A 20,447-nucleotide genomic window follows, 5' to 3' on the forward strand; every position below is an offset into this window, starting at 1 on the left:
TTATAATGAATTGAAAAAAATGTTGAAATATACATTTATAAAGAAACCAGAGGCCTTTCTTCTTGGAATAACAGGTTTGGAATTGCCCAAGAAAGATGTTAATTATTTTTGTATGCCACAACTGTGGCTCGTATTTTGTTAGCTAAAAAGTGGAAAACCCAAGAATTACCAACGATAGAAGAATGGCAGATTAAGATGATGGATTTTTCGGAGCTAGCCGACCTAACCGGAAGAGTCCGCGACCAGAAGGAGGAGGAGTATCAGGAAGAGTGGATTAAATTTAATGATTATTTATTTAAATATGTTACGTTCAATTAACTGAAAACAGCTTGCAGATACTTAATTGGCTTAGGATTTTATTTAAGTTAAGTGATGAATTAATATGTTTAATTTCATAATATGAAGATCTAAGGATGTTAATGTTTAAGTTAAATTTTATAAGAACTGTGATTTGGAAAACCATTAAAAGGACATGCAATGAAATTCAACCAAGGGGAAGCGAGGAAGTCACTTAACAATGTTAATAAGTGTAATTTTTAATAAGGCTATGATTTTTCTTTGTTTGTCTTATGTGTTTGTTTATAATGTTGTGAAAACTAAAAAAACTAATTGGAAAAACAAAAAGAGAGAGCAATATGGAGCAGACTGAGACTAGGTAAGGGCAGGGGCGCTAAATACTTTCCCCCCCATTGCTTCTCAGCTTTAAATCTCCCCTTCGGCTGAATTTCCACCTTCAGAGACCAAAACATGAGTCTATGCTTGACATTATGTTCAAATTGTTGCTTTTTAAGGTATTGGTGCAAAACCCAACTATCTATCATTACAAGTGAGCAAAAGAACTTGGCATGAATTTCAGACTGATAGCAAAACGTGTATCCTGAGGTACAGTTAAGCTCCTATTTTAAACTTAAATAATAATCTGGTTTCCACACAAAACATGCAGCTGGTGACATTCCTTTTGCAAATCAGCAGCTCGGAGGTTCATAAGAGGTTTAAAATTATAGTCACAAATCAACAAACACCTTGCTCCAAATATGTTTTGACTCAGCAATGTCTATGGTGGCTTGGCCAAGTCTACAGAATGGAAGACGGCACGATCCCCAAGGATACGCTCCTCGGGGAGCTGGCTTCAATCAGCTGGCCTGTTGGCAGACCAACTGTGTTACAAAGATGTCTGCAAACATGACATGAAAGCTGACAACATTAACACCACAGGTGTGGGAATCCCTTACAGACGACCGCAACACCTAGAGACAATGACAGCAATGACAGCTGGGAGGAGCGCAGAAAGAAGAAATGCCATGGTGTATCTTCATCTGCTCCAGCCGCAACAAAACATGTCTCTCCCACACCGGTCTCTACAGCCACAGCAGGCGCTGTAATTCTGATGGTTTGACTTCACCCCCAAAGACGCACTCTTCCATTATCTCTTGAGACAGGCGGATGCCAACCAACCAACCCCACTTGCCCAACCAGGCTTCCTGCCTCCCAGACAGGGTTTGAAATTAGCAGGGTGCCAGGCGCACTTTGCGCCTAAAGATTCTCCATTCGCAAGCACCTCTAAAAGTCTGGGTGCCATTTTTTGTGCCTGGCTGCCACTCAAGGATTACTGAAATGTACGTGCTTTGAAGGCTCCAAGTATATGTTAATGATAAGACAATATGTTAAGGAGTTTAACAATAAAGAGTAGAGTGTTTTGAACACTGAAGTATGGTACCAATATTTTTACTGTACACACCAAATTACACTTATGTATTAACAATTTCAGCTAAAAATGTGATAGTAACAATGGGTCTCTTATGTGAATTGCGTATTAGTTCATGCTTATCAAAATAATAAATAAAAAGTGTTGCCGACCCACCCCCAAATGGCAACTAGACATTCTGTTTTGGTGCCCACAACCCAGGTCCCAGGATCCCAGCTGGCACCATATACAGTGGTGCCTCGCAAGACGAAATTAATTCGTTCCGCGAGTTGCTTCGTCTTGCGATTTTTTCGTCTTGTGGAGCGCAGATTCCCCGGGTATTAACGGCTTTAAGAAAAAGGAAGCAAACCCGCAAGACGTTTTCGTCTTGCGAAGCAAGCCCATAGGGAAATTTGTCTTGCGAAGCAACTCAAGAAACGAAAAACCCTTTCGTCTTGCACGTTTTTCGTCTAGCGAGGCATTCGTCATGCGAGGTACCACTGTAACACCAGTCCTGAGAGACCTGCATTGGCTCCCAGCAGATTTCCGAGCACAATTCAAAGTGTTGGTGCTGACCTTTAAAGCCCTAAATGGCCTCGGTCCTGTATACCTTAAGGAGCATCTCCAGCCCCATCATTCTGCCCAGACACCAAGATCCAGCACCGAGGGCCTTCTGGCGGTTCCCTCACTGCGAGAAGTGAGGTTACAAGGGAACCAGACAGAAGGCCTTCTCAGTAGTAGCTCCCACCCTATGGAACGCCCCCCATCAGATGTCAAGGAAATAAGCAGCTATCCTATTTTTAAAAGACATCTTAAGGCAGCCCTGTTTAGGGAAGTTTTTAATATTTAATGCTGTGTTGTTTTTAACACTCAACTGGGAGCCGCCTAGAGTGGCTGGGGAAACTCAGGCATTATTATTATTATTATTATTATTATTATGCTCCTAGCTTTTTTTATCCGTTTCTAACACTGCATTCAGATGCTCTCGGTATCTGACCCATCCACATACATGGAGTTGCAAGAATGCTCCATACAACTGATGTTTCCCTCAACCTGCTGCCATCTCATATGCCCCCTTTTACCTTCCTTCACTGCTACTCTCTCACATGTCGGAAAAGGGAAGAGGGGTCAGACATCTTCTTATTTCTGAATAGTAAACAAGCAGAGCATTGTTTGGGATAGTTCGTAAAACTGCTCGCACTTTGTCACCAGGGGACATCAAAGCCTCCCTCTCGACTCCTGGCTTATGCAGCGTTAAAGGTAAAGGTAAAGGGACCCCTGACCTTTAGGTCCAGTCGCGGACAACTCTGGGGTTGCGGCGCTCATCTTGTTTTACTGGCCAAGGGAACCGGTGTACATCTTCGGGATCATGTGGCCAGCATGACTAAGCCGCTTCTGGCAAACCAGAGCAGCACATGGAAACGCTGTTTACCTTCCCACCAGAGCGGTACCTATTTATCTGCTTGCACTTTGACGTGCTTTCGAACTGCTAGGTGGGCAGGAGCTGGGACTGAGCAACGGGAGCTCACCCCGTTGCGGGGATTCGAACCGCCGACCTTCTGATTGGCGAGTCCTGTGCTCTGTGGTTTAACCCACAGCGCCACCCACGTCCCGTTATGCAGCATTACCAGGGTCCAAACTGGGGACTGGACAAGTAAACTACGTAGGGGTGGTCTGGAGCAAAATCTGGAAGGGAAACTCTGGTCCACTGCTGCCAAGCAAATGACACATGTTCCCTGGTCACACAGCAGGTGGGAGGCAGCATTTAAAGGCTACTGATTAGCCAGGCCAGGTAGGATTCCTTCAGAGGATGCAAGGAATAAAGAAAGCTCAGGGGTGGCTTTTAAAAAAAATAAACTCCCTGTCTTGATGTCAGCAGTGAGTGCCCTGGACCAAAAATCCTGCACACCTTTCTGAGTTGTGTGGAATGGCCTTAAGTGAGCAGAGCTGCTGGGTAACTAAGAGAGGAAGAAGTCAAGCTTGTTGGCAGCAGCTGCAAGAAGTGGAGAAAGGGGGTGCAGGTGTGCTGTCAAGCTTCCCAAAGGATGGAAGGCAAAGCCCCAAGAGCCTTGGGGTGGGGTTTTGCTACAAGCCAACTCAACTGCAGACAGCGGAACAACACGCAAGAATGTAATCTTCTATGCCAGCACAGGGATCACCTCGGCTCTCATGCAGGGGCGCTGCAAATTCCTGGTGCCATTCTCACAGGATGGTACTTGTATACTGATACTCAAAGTTACCGTATCTTTCGCCCTATAGGACGTACTTTTTCCCCTCCAAAAATGAAGGGCAAATGTGTGTGCGTCCTATGGGGCGAATGCAGGCTTTCGCTAAAGCCTGGAGAGCGAGAGGGGTCGTTGCACACTGACCCCTCTCGCTCTCCAGGCTTCAGGAAGCGGAGAGCTGGCCTGCACCCAGAAGCTTGGGGCCGCTGAGCTCAGCACGCCCCGGGCTTCCGGCTTCACGCAGCTCTCCGCTAGCCGTGGGAGAGCTGCGAAAAGCTTGGGCTTCCCCCGCCCCAGCCCCGCACCTGGGGGGGAAATAATTTTTTTCCCTTTATTTCCCCCCCCCAAAAAAAAACCTAGATGCGTCCTATGGAGCGAAAAATACAGCATGTTTAAGAATACAAGGAACCAACACATAATTTTTGATATGATTTAGAAAGCTTGATGGCAACACAATCTAATTTCCATAGTGGATGCCCTCTTATTTTCCAACCATATGTTACATTTCTGATCTGGTAGCCCATGGCTCTTTCTAATGATTGTTTCACTGTGTGCCATGGCTAACCGTAACAATTTGGCTCCCACTCACCTATATTTTAGGGATTGAATATAATTTACGCTGCAAAATAATATTGCAATTAGCAATGATTCAAGAATCCAAATTATGAGAGCATTTATTCCACAAACGTTTTAAAAGATTCAGTAGTATAGATACAGCAAATCCAAGTAGCAACCAGATCTTACTTCAGTGTGTGTGGTTCCTTAAAATACAGTGGTACCTCGGGTTAAGTACTTAATTCGTTCTGGAGGTCCGTACTTAACCTGAAACTGTTCTTAACCTGAAGCACCACTTTAGCTAATGGGGCCTCCTGCTGCCACCACGCTGCCGGAGCACGATTTCTGTTCTCATCCTGAAGCAAAGTTCTTAACCTGAAGCACTATTTCTGGGTTAGCGGAGTCTGTAACCTGAAGCGTATGTAACCTGAAGCGTATGTAACCCGAGGTACCACTGTATAGCACTTTGTAGGCCATTGTTTTGCTTGAAGATGACAGTGGGCTGTTAACATTTTGTAAGGATTTGATGTTTTATATGGACAATAAACATTCAAATCAAACAAAAATCTTTGTCAAGAGAGCCTGGGAGGATAGATAGAAGGGCAATTGCCAAAGTGGGGAGACCAGGCCTGCTTTTCAAAACCCTATCCCTACAAATTTAAACTTTGTTTCCAGGTCCTGAAAAGGTGAGGGGAAACACTTGCCTCCTTCCCAAACAATATTCCTGGGTGGGTTTGGGGTTTTTTTGCTGGGGGAGGTGTTGGAAACAAATTGCATCTCCTCCACAACTCTTAGAACTGTCTTCAGAAGAGAAAGGCAGAACATTGTGGTCTACCTCCATTGTGGTCTACCTGTCAGTGGTGGCTGTGGACAGATAATGCCAGGAGTAGAAAGCAGGATTTCCCTCACTTCAATACTGTCCGCAAGTGCAATGATTTACATTCCCCCAGTAGAAATGAACAGCATGCAGGAAAAAGCGATACGATGCACCTGAAGGGATAGGAGTCAAAACCTGTTCCCTGTCTCTGTGACCACAACAGCCAATTGCCAGACACATTCTGATCGGGTTCTGTTGCTTGGTCACGCAGGGGTGTTATGAGCTGGTTTTCATATGAAGAGATGCTGAGCATTGTTCCTTGATTTAAAGGCCAGAAAGAATATTTTTAGTCCTCAATTCATAGCTTTTTTATTTTTACAAGTTATGACAAACAAGATTAGACTAGCTTGTGAGTTCTGAGAGTCATGGTTCCATGGCCCATTCTTTTTGGTTCAATTCGTGATTAGCAATTTATTAAGGTTTTCAATCGTACAGAAAGTGCGAACAAAAACTAGGTTATTCCTGCATATAACTGAATCCCATCTCTCTTCTCACCCTTATGCTCATCCTCTGTATGTATAGTAGGAGGGGTTGGCTGAATGTTCTCAGGCATGGAAAGGAACAAATTAAACAAGATAAAACCTTTTTAAAGAGAAGGATAGTACATAAAAAAAACCCTGTTTCTCTCCTCAGCCGCTATTCAGCTCAAAGTAATTGTCCTATATCTCTGTAAACTGGTCTTCATTTCCCCTTCACATCCATGCCACTCACTCCTGAGTGCCAACGGGAGCATGTTTTGTACCTAACAATCCAACTCTGGCAGCTCCTTTGAGTCCTGGACCAATTGCTTCACCACCAAAGTTTCTCTGCAGACACACACTTGCCATGTTCAGTCGCAATGCTAACCATAAGCCATAGTTATGCAAATTATTCTGTGCACACTGCTCCATCAGTCCCTGTTTTGCTCCTCCCTACCTAGAGCTGGGAGGCAAACCACAGAGTGCCATCCAAGCCAGCACTTGTGGTTTGTTTCTCCAAAGCAAACTTGCTTCGGCATTAATTGACGTCTGACCAGATGATTAGCAGCAAGGGACAATCCTGCATCATATGGTGCAGTCTTGCCCTAAAGTATCGCAGCAACAATATTTTGAAAACATCTACAAACTAACAGTATTTAAATGTTGTGTGTGTGTGTGTTTATGTATGGGGTAGTACCTCGGAGGGGGGCATGTTGTGCCCCTTCTGGGGTAGTTTGTCCACCTTTGGTCCCCACCCTGCACTCAGCTCTCACTTGTGGCTCCTGTCAGCATGCAACAGCAGACACATCCTGGGAACAGCTTCGACTGGCTAAACCAAGTGAGGGGAGCCAACGGGTCTCAAACCCTTGGTGAGCTAGGAACGTCCCCTGCACGCAAAGACAGACTCCAGCAGATTGAGTGGGCAAGACCAATAGTGGGTCCAATGGTCAAGAAGGCAGTTTCTGCATGTGATATACAGTGGTACCTCGGTTTAAGTACCTAATTCGTTCCAGAGGTCCGTACTTAACCTGAAACTGTTCTTAACCTGAGGTACCACTTTAGCAAATGGGGCGTCCTGCTGCTGCTGCGCCGCCAGAGCCCGATTTCTGTTCTCATCCTGAAGCAAAGTTCTTAACCTGAAGCACTATTTCTGGCTTAGTGGAGTGTGTAACCTGAAGCGTATGTAACCTGAAGTGTATGTAACCCGAGGTACCACTGTAGAGGGTAGTGAGGGGCACATGGGGCTCATCAACCTGGAAAGGTAACCCATCTAGAAGGAACATGGATCCAAATATCCGCTGCCTTGCAGGATATCTTTAGAATAAAAGTTAAGGAGTAATCTCTACACAACTGCAGAGTGGAGTCCCTAAGATAGTTGGGTGGCACCTTGCACACCACCTTCCAGCAACTCTTGGAGCCAAGCTGGTTCCAAACGTATTACTCTGTTTTTCTTTGGACAACATAAACGAGGCCAAGAGAGGTGCCTAGCTGTCTGGTCAGCCCAGGACCTCCATACAAACTGCCCAGACTTGCACCTTGGGGAGGTCACTTTGATGCTGCTAACACAGTGGCTTGACTTCACCCCCAGAGGAGTACTCCACTGTCTTTCACGACAGATAGATGCCAACCACTCTCTTTCTCTCTACGCATGCATACACTTGCCTAAGGCTGTTGTCATACAGCTTGCTTGACTATAAAGAAACAGTGACTTGAACTACAATGCAATTGGCATCTGAGAGCTTCTGGCCTTCATAGTAGCGTTAAATGGCCACGCTGGTGACCAGCCAAGGTAAGCTGCAGAGGGAAAGTCATGACAGCCCAGAGCAACTCCTCAGCAATAATCCTGTCCTTTAGTACTCTTCCCAAACACTGCTTCTTTCCGACATAGTTCAACCTACAACTTACTTTTTAACCTATATGTGTCTCTATATCCAAGAACTGAGTGCACAGGCATGTACTACAATCTCCACCCACCCAACCCCCCAAAATTCAGAGCTCATATAGAATCTTACTACAGTGGTACCTTGGGTTAAGAACTTAATTCGTTCTGGAGGTCCGTTCTTAACCTGAAACTGTTCTTAACCTGAGGTACCACTTTAGCTAATGGGGCCTCCCGCTGCCGCCACGCAATTTCTGTTCTCATCCAGAAGCAAAGTTCTTAACCCGAGGTACTATTTCTGGGTTAGTGGAGTCTGTAACCTGAAGCATCTGTAACCTGAAGCATCTGTAACCCGAGGTACCACTGTATATGGAAGGAAGCAAGGCAGGTCCATGGAAGAATCTTTTATCCTTCTGTGGTAGGAGCATTTCTAGTGGTAATCCCTGCTGTAAATGGTGGAGGAATACAGTGGTAATCCTCACCAGAGATCAAGAGAGTTAGTAAACTATCGCAGCTCTGAAAAAGGAAAGATCTGAATACATTCCAAAGCCTCCACAACTGTCATATGTGACAGCTCATTGCGCGACCGAGAAATTCAATCACAGTACATCTAACCAATTGAGATCTAGCTTATGCTACATTTCTGAAAGCATGATCCTAACTGTGGACCCATCTGCGCAATACAATTAAAGCAGTATCATATCACTTTCAACAGTCATTCCTTCCCTCAAAGAATCCTGGGAACTGTAGCATGTTAAGGCTGCAAAGAGCTTTAGGAAACCTCTATTCCCTTACAGACCTACAATTTCAGAGTGGTTTAACAATCGCTCACTCCAGAAAACTCTGGGAATTATAGCTCTGTATGGGAAACAGGGGGTCTCCCAATCAGTGTTAGAAACTCAGGTATATAAGTTTATCACCAAATGGCACTACAACAGAATGTCTAGGTACCTTTTTTGCAGTGGTATGTATGTATGTATTCTTTTCATTTTATTTCTATACTGCTTTATATTTTAAAAAAAATAATCAAACCAGTGTACAACACATTAAAACATCAAATAAAACAATCCAGAATAAAACAAATTCAAGCTTCAAAGAAATTATTTCAGATCCTTCTCTAAGAGACAGTTTGCCTTCCCCATATTTATTTATTTACCTACTTAACTTATAGAGCTGCTCCATAGCAGAAGTACTGTGCTCTAGGAAGTCATTGTGGTGTAGTGGTTAAGAGTGTTGGACTAGGACCTGGGAGATCAGGGTTCAAATAAATCCCCTCTCAGTCACAAAGCTCACTGGATGACCTTGGGCCATTCACAACCTCTTAATCTGCCTTGCAGGGTCATTGTAGGGATTAACTAAGGAGGGAGGTGAACCATGTACTCCTTGGAGAAAAAGGTGGAAAACTGACGCAATAAATAAGATCTTCTGCTTACCTGCTTAAGAAAGCTGGAGGGGCCAGCCAGGTGGAGATGTCAGTCGCCAACCTCGCATCCAGACATCTCCACCTGGTTGCAATTGGGCGTGCGTCAGTCACAAAACGCACCTGGCGCCTGGGAAATATTGAACACTATATCAGCATCCTCCCAGTAGTGATGGAAGTGAGAGCTGGACCATAAAGAAGGATGATTGCCGAACAATTGATGCTTTTGAATTCTGGTGCTGGAGGAGACTCTTGAGAGTCCCATGGACTGCAAGAAGATCAAACCGATCCATTCTTAAGGAAATCAGCCCTGAGTGCTCACTGGAAGGACAGATCCTGAAGCTGAGGCTCCAATACTTTGGCCACCTCATGAGAAGAGAAGACTCCCTGGAAAAGACCCTGATGTTGGGAAAGATGGAAGGCACAAGGAGAAGGGGACGACAGAGGACGAGATGGTTGGATAGTGTTCTCGAAGCTACCAGCATGAGTTTGACCAAACTGCGGGAGGCAGTGGAAGACAGGAGTGCCTGGCGTGCTCTGGCCCATGAGGTCACAAAGAGTCGGACATGACTAAATGACTAAACAACAACATATCAGCATCCCTAATAAACTAAACTTCCCAGGGTTCTTTGGGGGACGCCATGACTGTTTATAAAGTGCTATGATACTGCTTTAAATGCATAGTGCAGATGGAGCCCATGCTTCCTAAGAAGATCCACTGAATTCAATGGTGCTTCCCTACTATTTGCTTAGAACTGCAATCTTTGTTTGCAAGGTGCTAGTTACCAAGACAGAAATCCCTTCTACATCATATTCTAGAGGTGATGCGGGGAACTTTCTCAACCCAATGGCCACAGTTCCTTCGCCAAAAACTTCCAAGGGTCACACACCTAAACATTTGGGGTGGGAAGTAGAGCCAGCGAAGGGTGTGCCCTGGGAAGCATTTAAGGGCCTGATAGAGATGTCCAGAAGGCTGCATTCAGCCCCAGACATTCCCCACTGATTTCTAGAGATTTATACTGAAATCACATAATAGTGTCAGATATTAATAACGACCTGCTGCTGAGCATTTTATATCCCATCAGCCATGGCCTATACACAGCATCCCCAATTCCTTTGCCCAGGGTTTCTGCTGAAATCTTCTATGGCAGAAGCTAACTCACGTGAATTTATGGTCAGCCTTTCCTTGGTTTACTATGTTTCAGGAGGGATCAGAAAGTGGTGGTGGGGGATGAGTGTTCAGACCCCTGGCCGCTCACTTGTGGGGTGCCTCAGGGTTCTGTCCTCTCCCCCATGCTTTTCAACATCTACATGCAGCCGCTGGGAGCGATCATCAGGAGGTTTGGGCTGGGTGTTCATCAGTATGCAGATGATACCCAGCTCTACCTCTCTTTTAAATCAGAACCAGTGAAGGCGGTAAAGGTCCTGTGTGAGTGTCTGGAGGCGGTTGGAGGATGGATGGCGGCTAACAGATTGAGGTTGAATCCTGACAAGACAGAAGTACTGTTTTTGGGGGACAGGAGGCGGGCAGGTGTGGAGGATTCCCTGGTCCTGAATGCGGTAACTGTGCCCCTGAAGGACCAGGTGCGCAGCCTGGGAGTCATTTTGGACTCACAGCTGTCCATGGAGGCACAGGTCAAATCTGTATCCAGGGCAGCTGTTTACCAGCTCCATCTGGTACGTAGGCTGAGACCCTATCTGCCTGCGGACTGTCTCGCCAGAGTGGTACATGCTCTGGTTATCTCCCGCTTGGACTACTGCAATGCGCTCTACGTGGGGCTACCTTTGAAGGTGACCCGGAAACTACAACTAATACAGAATGCGGCAGCTAGACTGGTGACTGGGAGCGGCCGCCGAGACCATATAACACCGGTCTTGAAAGACCTACATTGGCTCCCAGTACGTTTCCGAGCACAATTCAAAGTGTTGGTGCTGACCTTTAAAGCCCTAAATGGCCTCGGTCCAGTATATCTGAAGGAGCGTCTCCTCCCCCATCGTTCTGCCCGGACACTGAGGTCCAGCTCCGAGGGCCTTCTGGCGGTTCCCTCACTGCGAGAGGCCAAGTTGCAGGGAACCAGGCAGAGGGCCTTCTCGGTGGTGGCGCCCGCCCTGTGGAATGCCCTCCCATCGGATGTCAAGGCGATGGACAACTACCTGACATTCAGAAGACATCTGAAGGCAGCCCTGTTCAGGGAAGTTTTTAATATGTGACATTTTAGTGTATTTTTTATCTCTGTTGGAAGCCGCCCAGAGTGGCTGGGGAAACCCAGCCAGATGGGCGGGGTACAAATAATAAATTATTATTATTATTATTATTATCACCTAGGAGCCAATACTGGTGAAACACAAAGCCCTTTGAGCCACCACATTTCTCTCCTCCATAGACCCTGGGATCATGGTGAATTGAGTCCAATCTCATGGACATTGACAGCACTATCTTATGGAATGTTTACTCCAAAGTAAGCCCGGTGCATTCAAGGGGGCTTGCTCCCAGGTGGGTGCAGAGGTCTGTACCCCTAATGTGAAAACAAGTTCCCCTGAAACTCGTTGCAACTTACTTCCACATCCTGCATTTAGGATCAGAGTGAAAGTGACTCATATCGTCTTGCTCTCAGTATTAACACCCACATATCAGAAAGATGTTAATTTAGTCCCAGCAGCATTTTTCTCATTATCATCAGTAATTCTATATTTGAACACTTCGAGCCACTTTTAAAAAAATCTCCAGAAGCTAGATGTGACAAAGCTGCTCCCATTCTGTCTTTCTAAAACTGATAGTTTTAGAATCTGAAGACAGGGTAGGCTGGTGGAACCAAAATATTCAGTACTAAAGAGGGGAGGGGAGCATGTGCTACCTCACTGAGAGAACTGTCAGATAACCCTTATTTTAGAGTTCCTTCCCTCAAGCCCCCCGCCCGCCCAGGAAATATGATAATACTCATTACTCTGAAATATTGTATTTATGTACCACTTTGCAGAATGAAACCTTCAACTTTAGATTGTCTCTCATTTTAAAATTGTAGTTCTCTCTGCTTTGGAAGAGTAACTACCACTTACTAAGTCATAACATTTCTCAGTGCACATACACCCATGTGGCGAGATTTTTAACACCTCCTGATTGCCGGGATGTCTGATTGAATGTGGATAGTAAAGGTTCTTCGCTCCATGCGGACAGGTGGCAAAAGCAACTGGCTATGTGGTAGTTATTTGCCAATCATGGAAATTAACTACTTTATAACAGTCAACTGTATTCAAGCACATTTTGCAATTATTTAAGATGTACTGGCATTCATGAAAAGCTAGCTTTAATTCTGTTGAAATCAGTAAGACGGGCAGAGCAATTATTTGGAGGCATGCAAAAAGCTAACTAGGTAAAAGTAAAGAGTAAAGGACCCCTGGACGGTTAAGTCCAGTCAAAGGCGACCATGGAGTTGTGGCGCTCATCTCGCTTTCAGGCCGAGGGAGCCGGCATTTGTCTGCAGACAGCTTTCCGGGTCATGTGGCCAGCATGACTAAGCCACTTCTGCTGCAACAGGACACCGTTACGGAAACCAGAGCGCACAGAAACGCTGTTTACCTTCCCGTCGCAGTGGTACCTATTTATCTACTTGCACTGGCGTGCTTTCAAACTGCTAGGTTGGCAGGAGCTGGGACAGAGCAACAGGAGCTCACCCTGTTGTGGGGATTCGAACCGCCAACCTTCTGATCTGCAAGTCCAAGAGGCTCAGTGGTTTAGACCACAGCGTCATCTGCTAACTATGGCCCCCTAGTCAGCACCCTGTGCTGTATTTGGGTAAGGAAGGGTCTTAACATTAGGTAGTTGTGTTTTAGATAGTAATGTTCATATTTGTATAACTTTTTTGCATTTCCACCCTAAGCTACTTATTTAAAAGTAAAATTTACTTATTTTAATGGAGTAAGAGTCCAGTGTGAGGGGAGGGATTTAAAAGGTAGTTCCTATGAAGATAAGGCCATGTTCAATTTTACCATAGCTAAGTGCAACTACTGAAATACACTTAAGAATCGGTTTGCTGGTGGTGATGTTAAAATTGTAAGCTCCTTGGAACAAGAACCTGTCCTCTTGTACTTTGGAAAGCACTATGCAGCTTGATGGTTATATTTAAGTAATGAATCAGAACCCAAACACATGGTGACTTTTCTGAGAATGTGTAGACTAGGCCTCAGCCTTGAAGCACTTACGCTAGCACAGACAAAACGGCTTTAACAAAACACCACCAAATAATGCATAGGGTTATAGTGTCACAGGTTGCAGTTTTGGTCCATCATTCTACAGAGTGACAAAGTTGTTGTTATCTCACTCAGCATAACAGCACTCTTGAGCGTTGGGAAGTCCATTCAAGGTACAGTTCTGTAATGCATTTATAACAGAATGCTTGCATGAGTGCTTTGCAGAACAGACACTTGAAGCCACACTCTTTGCCAGAACTAAAACGAAAATGTCCCACCAGTCATCTAAGAATAATGGAAAATTGCCTATATAGGTACTGTATTCCATTGGAATCTCAGAAAAGCTCACCTGACACATCTGATTTCAATTCCCTCATGCAATGGGGCTTCTATTCTGCATACAAAACAAGGACAGAGATCCAAAAACATACTTTGAGTGCAGCCAAGACCTTTAACTCAAGCACTGTTTTGTTTTTAAGCCTTTCAATTTCTGTGAATGACAGGTCCCAATGGCAAGTCCCAAACTGCATTCTAAACTCCTTTCAGTTTCAGAAACTGTTTTGACATGTGGCTTGAAGAGGCACACCATGAGAAACACAAATCCAAAGCTCCCTTCATGGATACACAGAACTAGATTCACAGCTCTTGCAGTCCTGACCAAAAGTTCACCTGGAGATGGAGGAACTGAATGTACTGTAAGCATTCAAGTCCAAGTTAACTTTTTGCAACATTGGCCTAGGAATCTGGCCATTGCAGACCTCTGCATTGATACAGTCCAGCCTCGAGGACTTGAATTTATGCCTACACACAATTATCCTTATCTAGCCACATTTCTGAACTGACATTCCTGAAACTCATCTCTTCTGCAACAACTTTCTCCTGAAGATTTTACGCTCCAACACTGACCATAGAAACAATTTACCAACCATTTACAGAACGCTATCTGTGTCCTTGTATAATGTGTTTATGGCCTAACACACACACACACACACACCCCCAAGACCCTGGCTTGGGTAGTAAATTGTTTCCAGGCTACAAACGGCCAGAAGCTACGAGGCTAGCCTCTACAATTCCAACTCATTCACAAAAAAAACAGGGTTTCATACACAAACCCAGCATGCCTTTGCAAGGCTGGACTCCCTCTCTGACAGCACCTACGAAAGTACTGAAGTGGTAAGATCTGGTAGCCCTGGCCAAACGGACGCCAGAAGTAAGAAGCTGGGCGACAGCACCCTTCACCCACCGACCTCCCACTCCCCTGGAACAAATCTTAAAACTAACCAAGGTTGTTTCTGGGCTTTTCCCTTTCTTTCTTTCTCGTGGGACCTTGCAACACCACCTCTGCAGCACGATGATGCCCTTCCTCGCCTCGACTTGCGAGCCTTTAACCCTTCGCCCACCCCGCCAGCACCACGGAAAAGTTCCCGCTGCCCCATAACCATTTAAAATCAGAATTAACGTTCATACTTGGGGGGGGGGGCAGGAGGAGGAAAAGGGGGGCGTTTGGAAAAGGGGGAAACGCTTCTCTCTCTCTCTCCCCCCCCCCCCTCCCAGCCACATCTTTCCCAATGCAATTCAGGAGGGAGCGCCAAAATGTTCTTGCACTCATTCCAGGTCGCATTTTAGAAGCCAAATTGTAGGACGAGGAAGGAAGGGTCCGAGGTGGTGCTGGAAAAGGGGGGCTCGGCGATGTCCCCAAAGCAAAACTTTAAAAGGTCGGAGGAGGAGGAGGCGGGGGGGGGAGATCCCGGCGGGACCCCCCACTCCCCCAGGTCTAAAGGGGGCGAAGCGCGCCCCCAACTCGGGAGTGTTGAAAATCGTAGTGGAAAATAATAATAATAATAATAATAATAATAATAATAATAATAGCCCGCTTCGCCCTCTCTCGCCACCCCCCTCCACCACCATCGCGCCCCGGAGTCTCTGCTCCGCGGCCCGCCGGCCTCCCCCCGCCTAACCCCCGCCCGGGCTTCGGAGCTCCCTGGCCGATGCGCCTTCCCCGCCACCTTCCGAAAACCCCCCCTCTCGGAGGCCGAAGCCCGGCGCCCGGGGCCTGTCCGGCGCTAGGCCGGGCCCCGTCGCGGGGGGCGGGGAGCCGCTAGGCCACAAGGCCCGTCTCTCTCCCGCCTCGGGCCGGGCTCCCCTCCCCTCCACCCCCGGCGCCCCTTTCCCTCGGTTCCCGGACGGGTCCCGGAACACACACACACACACACCCGTTTCCACCCCCCCACCCACCCCCCTTTCGAAACCCGCGCGGCCCGGCTCTCCCCCGCGCATCCCCGGCCTCGCGTAGCCCACCCGGCGGCTGTCCCCTCGCGCGCGGCGCCGCCTGCCGCCCTAGGCGAGCCCGGGGATGCAGGCCGGGCCTGGCTTACCTTTCCAGCTGGCCCTTTTTTTTTTCTCTCCTCCCTCCTCTTCTCGGCTCTCTCGTCTCAACCCCCCTTTTTTCCTCCCCCTCTGCTGGGCTGGCAGAGCAGAGTTTCCTCCCCGGCGGAGGGAGCGGGGAAATGGGTCTCGGAGCTGCTTGGAAGCGGCTGAGGGAGCTTCGCTGCTTGGTTTGCTGCTGCCCCCCTGGCTCTGAGGAGAAAGATCCCTGCTTTTTTTTTTTTAGGCTTAGAACGGGAGCTCTTTTATTATGAGGATGCTTTAAATTAAAAAAATAATAATATTTTTTATATATATATAAAAAAAGCAAAACAATAAAGCAAAACAAACAAACCAACGCTTACGAAAGTGCTCGGAGAGGGTAGGTGATTATGAAGTTGGGGGTGGCGGCGGGGGGGGGGTGGAAATTCCCTGAATATATTCTCCAGCAAAGAAGGCAGGGCTGCTGGGGCTGCTCTCGAGAAAGGAGGAAAAAAAGAGAGCTTTGCAGCCCTCCTACAGCACCACTACAGGCACTGAGAGGACATAACACCAGAGAGAGAGAGGCTCCTCTGCCCGGCCAAAACGACAACTTCCCTACCATCTTGGGAGGGTCGCAGGACAGAGAGAGAAAAAGGGGAGATCAGGACCAGGGGGAAGAAGGATGGGGTGCTCGGGGTCCCCCTTCTTTTTGGGGGGGTGCAGAAAATGCAGCATTTTGCAAAGGCTCGATCCATGCAACGTTTGGGAAAGGCGAGGCCCAATGTCGCCGGGGTGGTGGGTTTCCCTTCGAAGAAAATAGGGAAAAGGGGGTGGGCAGCGCTTTAAGGTTTTGTTTTCCACCCCCCCTCCCTTTATTTTTATGAATGAATTTGTTGTTTTGTGTGTTTTATATAAAAAAAAAAAAACCAGGGGCAGGTGCCTCGCCATCTTCTCCTCCATCCTTCTCCATCGCATCTCGGAAGTTTTGGACGCCCCAGGAGGTTCTGCAAAGGTAAGTCCCAAAAAGGGGCGCACGATGGGGTTTTTTGGGGGGGGTTGAGGGGGCGTAAAAAGGGATATTTTCCTCCATGGGGGTGAGGCAAAAAAAAAGAAGGATCGGGTGAGGAGGAAGATAGGTCGGAGAAGATTAAATATGTACTCAAGTGCAACTTAAAAGAAAGAAACAAAAGTAAAAACAAACTGCTTTGTGTTGTTGTTCATAGCAGTTTTGTTTCCCCCTCAGGTTGCACTGGGATCAATAACTTTAAAAAAGAGAAAAGGGCTTTTATTATATTTTTTGTGTGTGTGTGTTGTTGTTGTTGTTGTTTTGTTTCGTAGGTGCTTGTGCCCTTATATAAATTTTATTTAATCTGACTTACAGTGTTGTGCCTGAAGTTTGAGCCACTAGTTCTGATGTCTTTCTCATAGCTAGCTTCCTGAACTTAACAGAAGCTGCTTTTTCTCAGAAACCAAATTGAGGATGGTTGTTTGTGGCAAGAATGCGTGCGCTAGATATAACATTGCGAAATACTCTTATATCATTCATTTCGACTTAATCTTTATAGATCGAAGTGCTGCAAAAGCACTTCAGACGGTTTCCAGAGATTTCTAGTACACAGTTGCTGATTTTGTCACTTTTTAAAAAAGTGCTGCTGATTTAGCTGAAAACCACGTGGTACGTGCAATAGCAACAGTGCAGTGGTTTTAAACTGGCATTTGCTGCAAGCTCATCTATCAGGTGTTCTTTTTTCACCAACTCAGCATTGACTTAATGTTTCAGAATTTATCAGATGAACTATGATTATAGATGTTAGATTTTTAAAATATGCCTTTTTTTAAAGCACTGAGTAGGACACCTAAGATATTTGAAATTACTTCACATTAATTCTCATGAAGCTTTCTTTGTGTCTCAGTATTCAGAGAAAGAAGCCACTATTCTGCAAACCTGGATTTTTCTCCTGGAGCAGAAATCTTTTCCCTCCAAATTTGGCAGTGTTATCTGTTACTGCTGAATATTCTTGTCAAAGGAACTGACAAACTTCCCTTCAGTTCTGCATGTTTGGTAGGTGTACTATTCCTTTCCTTGATAGTTTTTGTCCATTTGAGGGGAAATTCTCTTACTCCTTAGTAGGATTATAGTGTCTCTACTTTTAGGCAGCACTGGGTTATTCTAACTTCATATAATGTCAGAACTTGTGGCCAGGCAACAAATATCTGAGGACAGACTTAACTTTTGGAAGCTTTTGCATTTTCTGTATTCGGATCCATTCAATACAAACTGGATCTTTCAAATCCTCTTTTTATTCTTTAAACTAGAAATTTGCCAAACACTTACTGAATTAATTTAGGTTTAACAAAATCTACCATCTGCAGTATTCTTTGTCTGCTGTACATAGGCAGTCTGTACACTGTCATCTTCATTGGTTGTATGTGATCTGCAAAATGCTGTCTGTGCTGTGGCTCTTGGTAATATAATGTTCAGTAGTTCTCAGATGTTCCAGGTCCACTATTTGTTAGTACCCTCTGTTGAATGCGAACAATGTAAATATAAGGATAGTTGAAACAGTGATGTAACCAATTTTTTAAAATAAGTTTATTGTTATATTATTAAACTTTCTAGCCAAGACAGTTAACATCAAATGCCTCTCATTTAAATTGGAACCAGTGAGGACAGTGAGTGTCTGAAGGCAGTCAGAGGATGAATGATGGCTAATGGATTGAGGTTGTATCATGACAAGACAGAAGTCCTGTTTTGGGGGGACAGGGTGGGCATGTGTGGGGGATTCCCTGGTCCTGAATGGGGTAACTGTGCCCCTGGCTGCCAGTACATTTACAAGCACAATTCAAAGTGTTGGTGCTGACTAAAGCCCTAAATGGCCTCAGCTCTGTATACTTGAAGGAGCATCTCCACCCCTATCATTCAGTCCAGACACTGAGATCTAGCTCTGTGAGAAGTGAAGTTACATGGAACCAGGTAGAGGGCCTTCTCGGTGGTGGCACCCACCCTGTGGAACGCCCTCCCATCAGATATCAAGGAGATAAAGAAGTATACGACTTTTAGAAGACATCTGAAGGCAGCCCTTCATAGGGAAGATTTTTATGTTTGATGTTTTATTATACTTTTATATTTGTTGGAAGCAGCAACCCAGTCAGATGGGCTGGGTACAAATAATAAAATTATTGTTATTATTAAATAGTCAGCTCTGTGAAACTCAATGAACCTTATTTCTGAGGAGATATGTTTATAGGATGTCACTGTAAAAACTGGGTGGAAATCAATGTTGTGCTTACATGTGTTCTGTCTACACAAGCCTTGCAGCTTGCTAGACAGAATTATTCCCCTTTTGTTGTTTGGGAGGTTGTCAGTTTTGCGGGGCAGAGGTGTTGTTGTCAGGAAACCCCACTGCACAAGTGGAAAGAATCCCACTCATTGTGCAACTTACAGTTCTTGTTCCAAAGCATTTACTTGACTAGATTATTAGATAAACAGAATCGAAGTCTTCCTGTGCTTATAAGATCTTTTTTATTGTTGTTTTGCATTCTGATGGATTTGTTTGTTCTTATTTTATTGTTAAGATGCCACTATAGACAGGAGCAACATGAGAACTGGAAACAAATGGATAAATTAAATGAGAAATGGAGAGGCTTCAATTAGCTGTTGTTCATACTGGTTTGTTATATTGCATTTGTATTCCTAGTTGTTCGGAGCAACAGTCAGTCAGTTTCCCACACAGTCCGCAGCCAGACTTACAGCCACTTCATAGTGAGAGTAACAAAGTGCTTCAGAACATTCTTTTGGCCCACTTGTAATATTTGCAATCTAACTAATTAAAATGTTGGACACCTAAATTATGGTGCAACAGAGATTTTTCCTTTTCCTCATATTCCCTCCTTTAAACTCAGGCTTATGCCTATTATCTATACTTAGTGGTTACATCGTGAGTGAGAGCCTGAAATTACCACTCTGCATCCTAGCATGGGCACAGGTGCCCATTTTCATAATCATGCAATACTCTGTAGATAAGATTAAAAGAAATTCCTATACATGAGCAATGTCTACGTAGTATTTTGTTCATAGTATCCCTCCTATGCTGTTATTCATTCATTTGTTCGCCACCCTAAGGTCGCAGGGCAGGTTACAACATGTTAGCCTTATGGAGATTAGAAGGGGTAACACTGCTACTACAAATGTGGGGGACGGGATTCTACTTTCTATAATGAAAATGGATGAAATAAGTTGTATAATTGGGGTGGTAGAGAACTTTCTCTTACACTACTTAAGGACCACCTTCATATTTTTTAAAAGTGTACCTGTAGCACATGACGGGATATAGGAAGCACATTGGGATAATATCAGAACCTGGGCTGGCTGTAGCTGCTTCAACATACTTGTTCTTGCTGCTTTTTTGAAAAACAGCTTAAATTTATGTTGACTTGTCAAGAGGCAAGATAAGAGGTAAACCAGTCCTTTTAGTAGCTGGTGAACTAAGCCAACGCTTCCTGGCTGTCTTTTGACAGCACCGGTTTACATTGCCTACAAAGCAACATACATCCCCCACAAAAGGAACAAACAGATATGCTTTAATAGGTCTGTAAGAACATGATTTTTTAAAAAAATGGGGGAGGGTCCTTCCAAGGCAGTACTTCTGCTGTGTGGCCACAAGCAACAGTGCTGGCATTGGGTAAGAGAAAATGGGGCAAAGGCAGCAGGGACGGGAATTTTGGGCTGGCATTTATCCATACTCATACATATTTCTGCAGTTTATTGGGCTTGTACTAGTAACTGCAAAAATTAAACTGTCATATTAGGGCCAG

General features: G+C 45.3%; 1 protein-coding gene across 2 annotated transcripts in view; it reads right to left on the bottom strand.

The window, feature by feature from the left end:
• The window catches only part of INO80D (INO80 complex subunit D), a 40,429-nt gene extending 24,502 nt beyond the window's left edge, over nt 1–15,927 (bottom strand). Inside the window, exon 1 of one of the 2 annotated variants that reach the window (XM_081865764.1) lies at nt 15,662–15,927. The gene's annotated coding sequence lies outside the window, so the exon portion shown is untranslated. The remainder of the gene's footprint in view (nt 1–15,661) is intronic. The other variant, XM_081865763.1, reaches the window with a different exon arrangement.
• Between the last annotated feature and the right edge of the window lie 4,520 nt (nt 15,928–20,447).

This window comes from Podarcis erhardii, assembly GCF_964252035.2.
Source record: "Podarcis erhardii genome assembly, chromosome: 1".
In the NCBI taxonomy this organism is placed as follows: Eukaryota; Metazoa; Chordata; class Lepidosauria; order Squamata; family Lacertidae; genus Podarcis; species Podarcis erhardii.